General features: G+C 45.8%; 1 protein-coding gene across 2 annotated transcripts in view; it reads right to left on the bottom strand.

Annotated features, from left to right (window-relative positions):
* DCDC2 (doublecortin domain containing 2) overlaps positions 1-267 on the bottom strand; it is a 189,677-nt gene extending 189,410 nt beyond the window's left edge. For both annotated transcript variants that reach the window (XM_070405644.1, XM_070405645.1), the window contains exon 1: positions 204-267. The gene's annotated coding sequence lies outside the window, so the exon portion shown is untranslated. The remainder of the gene's footprint in view (positions 1-203) is intronic.
* Positions 268-14,330: the final 14,063 nt, after the last annotated feature.

Raw genomic sequence — 14,330 nt, 5'->3', positions numbered from 1 at the left:
CCAATCAGCGCCGCCCTGCGCGCCGCACCTGCTCCCACGCGCGCGGCGGAGCCCAGGTGTGACCACCAGGGACCGCGGCCGCGTGGGCGCAGGACGGAGAGGTGGGGGCACGCTCGGTATGAAAGAGATGAATCTCAATTTCTCCCATCCTGTTTGCGTTACTCTTTGCAAACAGCTTAATTGTCTTCTCCTTGCTCCCTCACCTCTCAATCTCCTGCTTGCTCTTACGGCAATTAAGATTCTGGCTGGAATTACCCAGATTTTTTTTTTTTTTTTGCCGAAAAATGAGCGACAAAGGTGCGTCCAGAGACAGGCGACTGGACCGTCCAGGACACGCCGCCCCCACCTCCCACCCCCAACCCCCACCCGTGGCCGGCGCCTCCCCTCCCTCTGGCAAAGCTCCCAGGGGCACCTTCTGAACCCGGCGGGCGGCGCGCGGGAGACCCGAGGCAGGGCTGGGGGATGGGGTTGTCCCTAGCGACGCTGAGGTCCCGTGGGGTGGGACACCGAGCGGGGCGGGGGCTCTGCTGGCTCTGCAGTAACCTCGGAGGCGCGGCCCGTCACTCACACTGCTCTGCCTCTGCCAGCGCCTCCGAGGGACCCCGCTCACCCCGCTGGGACCTGAGTTGTTAGTTCCCGCCGTTTCCATAGCAACGGCAGCCGCGCTGGGAGCAGGTTTAGTGGACTGGGCCTAGGCTCCTCCTGGGTTTTGCTGCCGCCTGGGGCAGAGGCGCGAGAGAAGTAGAGAGGTTGGGGGCTGAAGGGAGGCCTGGTGGACGCCTACCTTGCCAGGCACTGTGCTAGGTAGGAGTTGGAAAAGCAGGAGTTGGTGAAGAGGATAACCTGCGGTATTTGAGTGCCTACAACAAGCATAGCTTTATGCTGAGAAAGGTTGCATGGCTGCATTTTGCCCACACACAGTGGCTAGCAAACAGTAAAAAGAAGCAAGTCCTAAAAACTGACAGGTGTTAAAGCATAAGGAGGAGGAGGAACTGGAGCTGCTGGTGGAGTGGGAGAGCACTTCTTCCTTTAGTGCATCCTCCAGTTGCTTGTCTAATCCAATCCTGCTTCTGGTGGGCTAGTGCCTGAGAGAACCGGTGCACCGCCACTTTTAGGCGGAGGGGTTTAGCTGAAAAGGCGGGGGGAGCCAGCCAGGCTCCTTACACATGTAAGCCTTGTCAGGGGACAAGATCAGCGTGTTGTCCAGAAAGCAGCGAAAAAGGAGCAGCTATTCCTCAAATGTGCCTGGGTCCAGGTACACTTTCAAGTTGACCCAGTCATAGAGGCCAGAGACAATTGAGGAAAGGAGTCTTCAATGCCTGTAACTTGCTAGTGATGGACCCGGGAGCTGCCTGCAGCTGGGAGTAATTCGTGGGCAGGTACACTTTGCCAATCCATTCTCTGTCCTGGAGCAGCCAATATTGTGCCCAAGGGCCCACATCCATGCTGTTGTGGAGGTTAGATCCGTGTGTGGGTGAGATAGGGAAGACCGAGGCGCTTTGAGAATATGAAGTTCTCTCTGGGGCAAACATATTGTGGGATCAGGAAAATCGTTTTAAAAAAATGAATCTTCCAGCTCATCAATGCCAGGGTTCCATTTATTCCTCCTAAGACCTGGCTACTATGTGTCATGTGCAAATTTGATTATTGGGTGTTCCTAAGTCATCGTATATGAATAAGATAATCTTTATAACTTTCATTAACTGAACACTTACCATGTGCCAGGCATTATTAGGCACTTTACGTAGATTACCTAATTCAGTGTTCTCGATAACCTTCAGAGGTAAATACTATTCTTTTCTCCAACAAGGAAATTGAGACGTAGAGAAACCAAAGAAACTTACCTCAGGTCACAGCAAAAATTCAAACCCAGTCCTCTGATTCCAGAACCACCTGCACCACCAAATAATACCAAACTGAAAGGTGAGCATGTGGAACATTGCAATCTGGGCAGAAACATTGGTATTAAAAGCTACTTAACATGTTAATGCCTTGCAAGTTAACAATTTTCCAAAGAAGAGCAAAGAGAAGGGAGCATTACAGAGGGACAATAGAAGGAAATTTTGCGAGCTGGTTGGGAAGAATATGTGTGTTGAGGGAACCAATGGGGAATATTTGCATAAGCGCTGCCAAGTAGGTGAATGAGACAGAATAATTTTCTGAGGGATGGATGGCACCTAGATCAGCCCAGTGCAAAATAAAAACATGTTGTTTGAAAATTAATAATTTTAAGAAGGCAAAGGCAGAGCATTGAACCTAGCACCTCTTCCTTCTATATGGAGGCACCTGTCGCCAGTCCATGAAGCTGCCCCAAATCTATGTTCTAACTCCCACTACAGTATCTCCATCCCAGATTTGTCTCTGGAGCCCAGACCCATTTATCCAGTTCCCTCATAGACAGTGATATGGTGATAAGTGTTCATTTAATGTTTTAAATGTAATGTATTTAATTGTACATTTAAATGATTTATCTTTTTTTTTTTTTTTACTTTATCTTCATTGTTGAAAGTGTTACAGATGTCCCCTTTTTCCCCATCGGTCCCCTTCGCTCTGTTCCCACCCCCTCTCCAGGCCTTCACCAAACTATTGCCCATCCATGGTTATGCATATATGCATATAAATTCTTTGGTTAATCACACACACACACACACACACACACACACACTTCTCTCTGAAACAGAATATATGATTTAATTTTTAATAAAGACCATGTTTAAAATTCCTGGAAATTTAACAATTGACTCTCACAAGGCACTCCACGGAGGCTGTCAGGCCTGATCGTGAAGAGCAGGGCTACAATGAGAAGCCTTTTCAGATAGATGCTGGGGGACCTCTGAGAACACACATAAAAGGAATGAGCGGCAAGAGCGAGTTTTGTTTTCAAGCTTCTTCCTAAGTGTGTGAAAGCCATAGAGAGTGAGAGATAGCAAAAGAGGACTCTTAAAGAAGATTTATTGTGCATTAAAAATAATACTACGAATATATTTGCTATTTCCTCAGGAGCCTGAGTAAATCTCTGAAATGCTTCCAGTTATATTTTTCTTCCAAAATAATTATTATTTTAACCTAATACTGCACTGAAAGCAGACCACATTGCACCCTGGGTTTATAAGGGTTCTTTAGTCAATCACAAAATTTTATCAATTCTATTTCTAAATGTTTCAAGAATCTATTTATCTCAAAATCCATTCCCATTTTCTGAATTCCAGGCACAGTCATCCCCTAAAGCAGTGATGGCGAACCTATGACACGCGTGTCAGAGGTGACATGCGAACTCATTTTTTTGGTTGATTTTTCTTTGTTAAATGGCATTTAAATATATAAAATAAATATCAAAAATATAAGTCTTTGTTTTACTATGGTTGCAAATATCAAAAAATTTCTATTTGTGACACGGCACCAGAGTTAAGTTAGGGTGTTTCAAAATGCTGACACGCCGAGCTCAAAACGTTCGCCATCACTGCCCTAAAAGGTCACCCTGTCTCCAATGTTGCTTTCCCTACTATCCATTCTCCGCAGAGCAGCCAGCCTGAACGATTGGTGGAAAACACAGATGTATTTGAGTCACTTTCAAGTTTAAAATTCTTCCAATCCTTTCCGTTTTTCTTAAGAGGAAATCCAACATCCTCAACACTGATTACAAAGCCCTGGGGATGCTGCTGCCCTTGTTGCTGTGACGCCCATCTCTTCTCACAGGACTCTCCCTCTGGCTTTTCAGTCAAGACTTATCCTCCCACTCCCTTTAATATTCCTTCGGACATACGTTACGGCCGCTTCTCCCCCTCTGACATCTTTTTGGCGCCTTCCAATTAATACTTCAAGCCCCAACTTAAATGTCATTTCCCCAAGAAAGCTTTCTATCCCTCTCCCAGATCAGAATAGCCCTGCCCATATTATATATATTTTCCTCATACTTCTTACTAATTGTCATTATAAATCCTTGTACAATTATGTTTGATTGAGACTTTGTACACTTATATGTTTATTTTTTTTATAAATCTTTATTGTTCAGATTATTACATTTGTTCCTCTTTTTTCCCCCCATAACTCCCCTCCTTCCAGCTCCCACCCCACCCTCCACCCTCACTCCCCACCCACGGAGTTCATCCATAGGTGCATGATTTTTGTCCAGTCACTTCCCGCATCTCCCACACCCCTTTTCCCCCAAGAATAGTCAGTCCATTCCCTTTCTATGTCCCTGATTCATTATAGTCACCAGTTCATTCTGTACATCAGGTTATTTATTCACTTGATTCTTAGATTCATTTGTTGATAGATGCATTTTTGTTGTTCATAATTTGTATCTTTACCTTTTTCTTCTTCTTCCTCTTCTTAAAGGATACCTTTCAGCATTTCATATAATACTGGTTTGGCGGTGATGAACTCCTTTAGTTTTTCCTTATCTGTGAAGCTCTTTATCTGACCTTCAATTCTGAATGATAGCTTTGCTGGATAAAGTAATCTTGGTTGTAGGTTCTTGGTATTCAGCACTTTGAATATTTCTTGCCATTCCCTTCTGGCCTGCAAAGTTTCTGTTGAGAAATCAGCTGACAGTCGTATGGGTATTCCCTTGTAGGTAATTGAGCCTCTTTCTCTTGCTGCTTTTAAGATTTTCTCTTTGTCTTTTGCTCTTGGCATTTTAATGATGATGTGTCTTGGTGTGGTCCTCTTTGGATTCCTTTTGTTTGGGGTTCTCTGCGCTTCTTGGACCTGTAAGTCCATTTCTTTCTCCAGGTGGGGGAAGTTTTCTGCCATTATTTCTTGAAATAGGTTTTCAATATCTTGCTGTCTCTCATCTTCTGGCACTCCAATGACTCTGATATTAGTCCGCTTAAAGCTGTCCCAGAGGCTCCTTACACTATCTTCACACTTTCGGATTCTTTTTTCATTTTGCTTTTCCAGTTGGGTGTTTTTTGTCGAATCTTTGGTTTGATTCTTGTGCTCCTCTGGTCTGCTATTGGGTATAATATTCTTTATTTCAGTCCGTGTATGCTTACTTTCTAATTTCTTTATCGTAGCATCGAGGGTCTCATTAGTTTTCGTGAGGCTCTGCACAAATTTATGGCAAGCCCTCAAAATTGCGATTCTTAGCTCCATATCCTCCATTTCTGTCATGTTTTTTTGTCTCCGCATCTTTTATGCTTTCTTGGTGCACCCCCTTGTGGTCTCTGTGCGCAGTCTTGTTCTAGCCAAGCCTTAATTGTTGTAGTTAACACTAGAGGGATTTGACCACCAGGCCGACTGGCTGTGGAAATCAGCTGTGGGAAAACTTCAGTCCTCAGGGGAGGCGCTAGTCCAGCCCTTGCCTGAGGCGATCGGCAAATGGCTGTGCGCAGGGTTTGGGCGGGGCGGGCTCAACAGGGCTGGGGGAGGGAGCAGCTATGGCCGCTCTCAGTCCGTCCCCAGGGGCTCTGCCTCTCTGTCCCAGCAATCGCTGCAAACCTCGGAGGGGCCGTAGCCAGACAGTCCCGCTTCTCCCGTTTGAGTCTGGGTCCCTAGAGACTCGCCCGGATCTGTAGCCCAGAGTCTGAGACTCGCTCCTGATTGAAAACGACAATCGCGCCCTCAGCCGCCAGCCCGCTTTGCGCGCGCACCCTCACCACCGCACCGCCGTACCTTTAAATTTTCCACACTGCGCCTCTGCTGAGCGTCGGAATGCTGTTGTTTTTGCTTCTAGTTGAAGAGACTCTCCTCAGCCAGCCTTCCTGTGGTTCTGTTTGATGTCCGCTCCGACTTTTAGTTGTATTTTTGAAGTGGTTGTTCGAGGCAGCAAACTCCGGTGTTTACCTATGCCGCCATCTTCGATTCCCCCCCGAGACTTTGTATACTTATATGTTTAATCTTTGTAGAATTATGTATTTATATGTGTAAATTCCCTAAAAGAAAGGACTGTGGACGTTTTATTCATCAATGTATGTATATTATTCATCAGAGCCTAGTAAAGAGGATGAATAATTATTTGATGAGTGAATGAATGCAAAATATGTAAAGTTTATAAATTAAGAAAAACTTCAGAAAAATCAGAAACTGCTCCTCTAGAAGGAAGCATATTTTCAGATCAGTAAATAAAAAAAAAAATTTCTTAAGCAAAGAGGTCCTAAAATTGATGGCCTAGTTTTAGACAGAAAATGCCTGCCCAGGTGCAGAGGCGAGCACCTACACGGGACAGCGGGCTCTCTTCCCAGCCTCAGTGGCCATAGTCTCCCAAGGCAATCGAGATATTTATGGAAGGACGGACATAGTCTGCTAGTTTTCTCCAAAGAGTGTCATCACCTTTACAATTGGGTTCATATCTCAACCCCCAAAAGGGTGAGAACTTCCGCTTCTGGAGACTTTGTTTCCTGAATGCACACTTGGACAGTGGTGACTGTTTCTGATATGCCCAGAGTGCCCCTGTGAGGTTAACACACTGCATGTGGTAATGAATGGCTAAACCTCTTCATATCCATGAGCTGGGATGCCTTCCCCAGGTGGCTCTATTTAAAATGCTTAAAAGTGACTGTAATAAGGAGACCATTCTCATCTTTGATACAACCAAATCATGTAGGTTCTACTTGCCTTAATATGTCAGAAAGCCTTACCTAGGTTTAGAGCTTAGTAAAAATGCTGTTCTGTACATTGCCACTTGACTAAGAAGTTAAGAATAATAAAGACTAATATTTTCCTACTTTAGTTGATTTATTGCCAGTTAGAGTGAGATGAGCAATCACAATCTCCTAAAACAATAACTACTGAAACTTCTTTTATTTTTATACTAGAGGCTCGGTGCATGAAACCATGCACAGGTAGGGTCCTTAGGCCTGGCCGGCAGTCAGGCAGATCTGTGGGGCAATCGGTGGGGCGATCAGGGGATCCCTGCTGGCACCCGCCTTGGCCAGCCTGGTGCTGCCCACTCGCCAGTCCCACCTCCAGATTACCCCGGTGATTGCCTCCCTCTGCAGGAAGTGACTGGTGGGGCGATGGGGGGTTGGGGCCTGCCCATCGTTCCACGGGTTGTTCCGCCGTTTGGTCGATTTGCATATTAGGCTTTTACTAGTATTATGTAGGATTGCTTCCTGTCTTAAAGCAAACCCCAAAGAAATGTATACCTATTTACCTTTAAATTCTACATAAACCAAATCACATTTCTCTAAGTCACTATTTTATTCTTTTGGAACACATATGCAATCTTACGTTAAGAAATTTGATATCAGTAAAAAAAAAGTGGCAGCTTATTAAAATGGCAAGTTTAGAGGTAGAGAGAAGGAAAGTTGAGAGGATTCACATAAAGTGCTTCTATTTTCTCTGTGCTGCAGAAGGCAATAGTGTCTTGCCTGAATCTTCCAGCACGTAGTGTCATGGTAAAGGCAGGTGTGGAATAAATATTTGTTAAATGAATTAATCTGAGAGTGAAGGGTGGTATGGACACGAAAAAGGCACCTTGAGGAGAGTTGAAAAGCTACTATGATATGCCTAGCATTGTTTCAGATGCTGTTGTGGAATATACGTGTTTACAATATATGTGGTTTCTGCCTTTAGTGACCCTTTAAAAAGAATAGTGATAGAAGTCCATTTCCAACAACATGCTGAGCTAAATATCCTGAATCACTCTCTGTTTAAAACAATAAAAAATGCCAGATTTTTAAAATGTTTAATTTTTAAAAATGCATTGCCAATTTGGCAAGAATGAAAAGAATTCAGAAAAGCAGAAAGCTGAGTGAAAACAGAAACCTTGGTGGGTAAACAAGCACTGAAATCAGCCTTTACACTAAATATGCCTGTCTATGCCCTGGTGGCCTGGGACTGTCGTGTTGATGGCTGCACAGGGAGGCAGGCACAAGAGAGTGTAGGTCCTTCCCAAGATGCATAGTATAAGAGGAGACCCTCATGTGAACCTGAGTTGTATTTGTGCTAAAGGCAGAGGTGACAGGGAATGATCAGGAATTTTCCCCTGATAATTCATAATTATAACACCTGACTCCTGAGTAGCTATTGAACCTAATTGCTCTATGTTCACCATCTAAAAAACTGTGAAGCAGAGAATTAAATTTAAAGTGATTCTGGGTTGTAAGTGCTCTCAGATAGCTGAGAAAGTCAGCACAAAAACACAACGGACAAAAAACAAAAACAGACCTGCAAAGATTTAAGATACTGGAATTTATCCAGTAAGAAGCAAAAATACTGGAACATCCAAACCATGAAATATTAGTCACTCATTGAAAGTACTGATGCATTAACAACATGGATATAAAAACGCTACACTAAGGGAAACAAGACAGATGCAAAGGTCACACATACTGTATTGTGTGGTTCTGTTTATATAAAATGTCCAGAAAGGTAAATCCATACAGACATAAAGTTTATTGGCAGTTGCCAGAAAATAGTGGGAGGGGAAATTGGAAGGTAAAGGGTACCTTTTGAGGGTGATGGAAATGTTTTGGAATTAGATAGCAGTGATGATTGTATAATATTGTGAATATATTAAAACTACTGAATTGTACATGTCCTAATATTACTGTTCATATTTTATACCCCTCACATACATTTTAAAATATTATTGTTATATATTAGAAATTAGTAATAATTCTTTTTTTTCCAAAAAGAGTTTAGATGAATAAGTTTATTCTTATATAAAAGGAAGGAAGGGTGGAAAAGAAGGAAAATGGGGGAGAAAAAGATAAACCACCAAGAGTGTATGAGTAAGATTCTAGGTGCTTGTGGGCATTCAGCAGGAAAAAATTAATGGGAGCAATAACAATCAGGGAGGGCCACCCAGAGGAGGTGTCTTCAAACAGGCTTTGAAGAATTGATTAGATGTGATACAGAAAAGAGGGAGAGGAAATAAAAGGAATCCTTGTGAAGAAAAGAAGATGAGAAAGACAATATCTATAATAATAAAAGCATAATATGCTAATTAGACCAGACAGCCGAACGACCTTCCGGACGTTCTTCTTGATGTCCTCCCGGATGAAGCCACGGGGGTGGGGGGCGGGGGCTGAGGCAGAGTGGTTAGGGGTGATCAGGGAGGCAGGCAAGTGGTTAGAGGCAATGAGGCAGGCAAGCAGGCAAGTTGTTAGGGATGATAAGGCAGGCAGGCAGAGTGGTTAGGTGCGATCAGGCAGGCAGGCAGGCGAGTAGTTAGGAGCCAGCAGTCCCAGCTTGCGAGAGGGATGTCTGACTGCAGGGCTTGGGCCTAAACTGTCAGTCAGACATCCCCGGAGGGCTCCCAGATTGCAAGAGGGTGCAGGCAGGGCTGAGGAACACCTCCCACCCCCTGTGTAAGAATTTTGTGCACCAGGCCTCTAATAAAAGAATAAAACTGGGAAGACTCCAAAGATAAATAGTCAGCTCTCCAGGCCTGCTCAGGAGACATGAGAAGGCCTATGCCTGCTGGGAGTCTGTGCTGAAGGCCAGTGATGTTCCATGGCAGAGGCCCAGGACAGGTCAGTGAGGCTGCCTGTGAGGCCCCTGACCTTCATGCCCTCATGGGGGTGCTAGAGCTCCTTGGGTCCCTTGACCATCTTGGGGAAATCCAGGTTTTATGCTCCTGTTCTATCAGAAATGCCCTCTGGTGATCGGAGGAATCCCTGTTCTTCCTCTTCTAGAGCTTAATTATGTGGAATCTGGAATTCCCTGAGACCAAGGGGCAGGAGGGTTTCCCATGCCTTCTCCCCACTGAGGCTCTGCACCTGGACTGGGATTTCCCTGGAGCTCCCCTCCCTGTGGAGTAAGGTTAGAAACCTGAAAACCATATGCCAAGAGGCCCCATATGCAGCACTTTGGGAGTGTGGTTGAGCCCAGGAGGGATCTGGAGATAATCCCTGCAGCCCAGGGCCCTGTGCGATGGGGTCACTCCTATGACCTCACTCCAGTTGGCCTCCAACATCATCCCTGGGTGAGTAAAACAAGCCAGCCAGGCATGGTGTCCCACTCCTGACATCTTTTGGGGGCAAGAAAAGCTCTAGAGTCAGATTAAATAAAAAATGAAGCCAAAGCTTAGCAAACTTTATATTATATCCTATATAATAAAAGCCTAATATGCAAATTGTCCCCTTGACCAGGAGTTTGACCACTCGCTGTGATGTGTGTTGACCACCAGGGGGCAGCGCAGAACATGATGGGAGTCAGTGATGCAATGCTGGCAGCAGGCAGCAGCTGCCAGCCCCAATGGGCCCCGGTGAGAGCGAGACCACAGCAGGATGGTGGAGCAGGTGAGCGGGCGGCACCACGCCAAGGTGGGTGCAAGCGAGGGCCCAATAGATTGCCCTGCCAATCACCCCACAGACAGCAACTAGTGGCTGGTAGGCCCTGATTGCCCAATCGGGGCCGGGCCCCAGGCCAGGATGGGAAACTGGAGGTGGCTGGAGGCAACCAACCTCCCATGGCTCCTGGGCAGGGGCGGTACTGTGACCTCTCACTAGCTACCTGGGGGTGGGGGTGATGGGGACGGAAGTGTGGTGAGAATGTGGGGTGTCTGCTGAGCTCACTCTCACTCCCCCTGCTACGCTCCCCCGGGACACCATGGCTTATGCGCTGGGGAAGCCCCCATGCTCAGGTGCCAGGCACCTGCAAGGAGCCTGCCCCACACCCGTGTGGCCTCTTCTGGGTGAGCCAGGACCAACAGGGGCCAGTCTGTGAGGCCAGCCGGGAGAGAGCACACTGCCCACCCAGCTTCCGGCTTCCGTATGGTGCTGCTGGGCGGCCCAGAGGCCCACGCTGTGCCCCAGCCTATGGCATCCAGCTGCATTCATGGCATCTCCGCATGAGGACTTGGGTGCCATGATTCAGGCAGAGGAGGGGCGCGCGAAGGCCCTGGGGCCCAGGTGCTGCCCAGGGCCCAGAGATCAGCTGGTACCTGCCCTTCCATGCCAGATGTTCGCACTTCGATCACCAGCCAGGCCTAGGGATTGCACTCATGCACAAATTTCATGCACTGGGCCTCTAGTCCTATATAATAAAGGCTAATAAGCAAATAGACTGAACGGTGGAACAACTGGTGGCTATGACGTGCACTGACCACCAGGGGACAGCCATTCAATGCAGGAGCTGCCCCCTGGTGGTCAATGCGCTCCCACAGGGGGAGCGCCGCTCAGCCAGAAGCTGGGCTCATGACTGGCGAGTGCAGCAGTGGTGGCGGAAGCCTCTCCTGCCTCTGTGGCAGCGCTAAGGCTGTCCAACTGACAGCTTAAAAGCCATCAGTCAGACATCCCACGTGGCTCCTGGACTGCAAGAGGGTGCAGACCAGGTTGAGCATCCCCCCCCGCCCCCCGAGTGCACAAATTTCATGCACCAGGCCTCTAGTATAATATAAATAAAGATAAAAATACTGATATTCTGTGTGCCCGGAATGCTTAGATGATAGGTTTTTGTACAGTAGGGTCTTTCTTGTCACTGAGATCTCAGCCAAATGTCTATCTCATCAGAAAGGATTCTAATAATACTACGTGAAGTGCCCCCTAGTTACTGTCTCCATGTAAAATGTCCCCTGGTCACTGTCCATCACAGCAGCCTATTCTATTTCCTGTTCACAGCCTTGCCACTCTAGAGTGTCCAGGAAAGTGGGGCAATGTGTATTTTGTCACTGTTCCATCTGAAGTGCTTAGAGCAGTGCCTGGCACCCAGCTGGTGCTCATTGAGTGAATGAATATCATATACTAGTATGTATGTGTGTAGAAGGAGAGAGATCAAAAAGAGGGGGAGGGAGGGAGGGAGGGAAAGAAGGAGGGAGGGAGGGAGAGAGGGAGGGAGGGAGGGAGGAGGCCAAGGAAGGATGTCCTAGCCTGAGCCTCAGCTCTGTGTCCACTCCGGGGATTCACCCACATCTGAGCATGTCTGCCAGACTGTTAGGTGGGCCCACTAGGAATGTGCTTTTGTGAGAAGCAGGGGCATCTCCTGAGGATGGGGGGGGGGGGGGGCGGGGGGAATACTCATCCTGAAGTAATAAGTAGTAAGAGAAATAAACTTGGTCCCGGTAACAAAGCCTGGATGGAGAAGAGCAGACTCAGGTTTAGTTCTCATTGGTCAGCTTCCCATCCCCGTGGAGCCATTCAGGCTATAAGGAAAACCTGAATTGAATATTTCACTGCAAGTTCTCTAAAGCATTAAGCATAAGCGGCCTTTCTTTCACACGGTGTGTAAAATATAATTTGGGAGGTGGAGGGCGCAGAGTCACCTTGGCAGTGCCTCCCTAGACCCTGAGGACCCTAACATGGCACCATGCCATGGTGTCTGGCCAGGACTGCATCATCCCACAGTGAGAAAGATGTGCAGGGGCCACACCTGGCTTCGCAAGCAGCAGCACCCATAGGAGCTAGAGCAGGGGGCGAGGGGCATACCGAAGCTGTGCCGACTTAAGGGTTCTCTCCCTGAGAACTCATAACTGGGGGAACTTTGAGGTTGGGTATGGGATGCGCATGTACTTTTCATAGGAAGCAGGAGCTTGACAAGCTGTGCCTTACTAATTCTGACTAATTTTATCCCCTGGCCTGATATGTCTGGGAAAATACAGGGCTTTGAGCTGTGAGAGTGAGGGAGAAAGGTGTATGCAAAACAATGAAGAGAACCATGTAAGAGTAAAAAAGACAAGTTATTAGTAGCTATTTTAAATATCGATATGGGTTTTTAAGGATGAGAAACAACTCTGTACTAGAACGTTTCATCCAGAGATGCTGAGATGCAGCATCTTCATGACTCCTTCCCAAACACTTCTGGAACTGCCACTCTAAGGGGTGTGATTAATGAGATCCTTTGACCAATAAGGCCTCTTATAAACCATGGAAATCCTCACAGGGACTCACTCAGCAGCGCCCAGTGCCTTCTGGGGGCATTTAACCAGTCCCCTGGAGGACTCCCCGTCTCTAGACAACTGTTTCACAGCAAGGAAGAGAATGATTGCCTGAGGTTTTCAACGAGAGTCAAATTCACTGGAGCCAGTAAACATGTCAGAGATCAATGGAGCTGCCACAGGTCAGTTAGGCACAAAGCTTTCATCTAGAAAGACTGCTCTGTCCTACACTAGAGAGTATGTGCATGCGACCAAAAACCCTATATTCCAGATGACAACGAATCCGACCTCTGAAACGGACTCGCTCAATATTTCGTGGTAAGAATAGATTTTTATTATAGGAGAGAAATTAAGAAAACTGCTGACTAGAGTTGTATTTTAAAAGGCATACACGTTGCACTGCATTCATCAAATTATTTAACTCTTGGACTTAGAAAGATTTGCATCTATTTCACAGGGATGGTGTCAACATTGATTTTAACTTTTCACTGAATACATCAATATACTTCAAAATAGATTGTGTTGTTTTATTTAAACATGAAACCTGTAAACTGTTTTGAATCTTGGCTCCACCAGCTGTGCTACCAAGGGCATGTTACTTAACGTTTTAAGCCTGAGTTTCCTCATTTATAAATTGAGCCACAAGCCCTGTTTGTATAGGCTTAAAAGAGATAATGAATGTATAGTGCTTGGAGAAGTTCTTGGCACATAGTACACACCAAATAAATACTATCTCTTATTTTTTAAGATAAATCTTTTTTCTTCACTTGTGCAGATGAGTGTGGTCAATTCCCAACAACACATACATAGCAAATGGCCAGACTCGTAGGATACAGCAAAGAGAGAGAACAGCCCTGTGTTGGTTTAGTCTTGAAACCAGTTGCTACCTGAGGTGGATGGACACTGTCAGTGATCAGCCCAGATCCTCTCAGAGCCCTGGGACCTTGTGTGTCCCACCGCTGGCTTCTATGTGCCACATGCATGACTCTTCTTCATAGATGGCCTTCAGGTGCTGGCACAGCGTTGTCTGACCTGGCACAGAGCAAGAATGTCTGAGAATGTATTTCTCTCCTGTACCTCCACCTGCCACCACCCCACATCTACCCACTGCCCCCTATCCTGTGATAACTAAATGAGATAATACCTGTAGAGCATTTGACAGCTAACTATATAAATTCTAGTGCTTGTTATATTTTGAAAAATTATCTATTAGTTCTTCTCTAATTGTTCTATCTTTTAAAATCTTCAAATTACAAATTCTTTGTATTACAAAACATCTTTTTTCAGTATGATCATAAGAAAAAAATAAAATAAATATATGATGGTATTGTTCTGAAGCTAAAATATTTAGCCCATAATATGTAGATAAAATACTATATATTTACATTTTTAAAGAACAGCATAACATCAGAGTTTTTAAAGTGAGAAGTTGCTATGGAGGGACTCTTCCTATTTGTAGAATAATTTTTATATATGATTTGTATTAGTTTGCTAGGGCTGCTATAAAAAAGTAAATCAGACTGGGTAGCTTAAATAACAGAAGTTTATTGTCTTACAATTATGGAGG

Source organism: Myotis yumanensis, unplaced genomic scaffold, assembly GCF_028538775.1.
Source record: "Myotis yumanensis isolate MYYU_CA2020_CCGP unplaced genomic scaffold, mMyoYum1.0.hap1 SCAF_2, whole genome shotgun sequence".
Classification (NCBI taxonomy): Eukaryota; Metazoa; Chordata; class Mammalia; order Chiroptera; family Vespertilionidae; genus Myotis; species Myotis yumanensis.
This window is presented reverse-complemented; position numbering and strand designations above follow the sequence as displayed.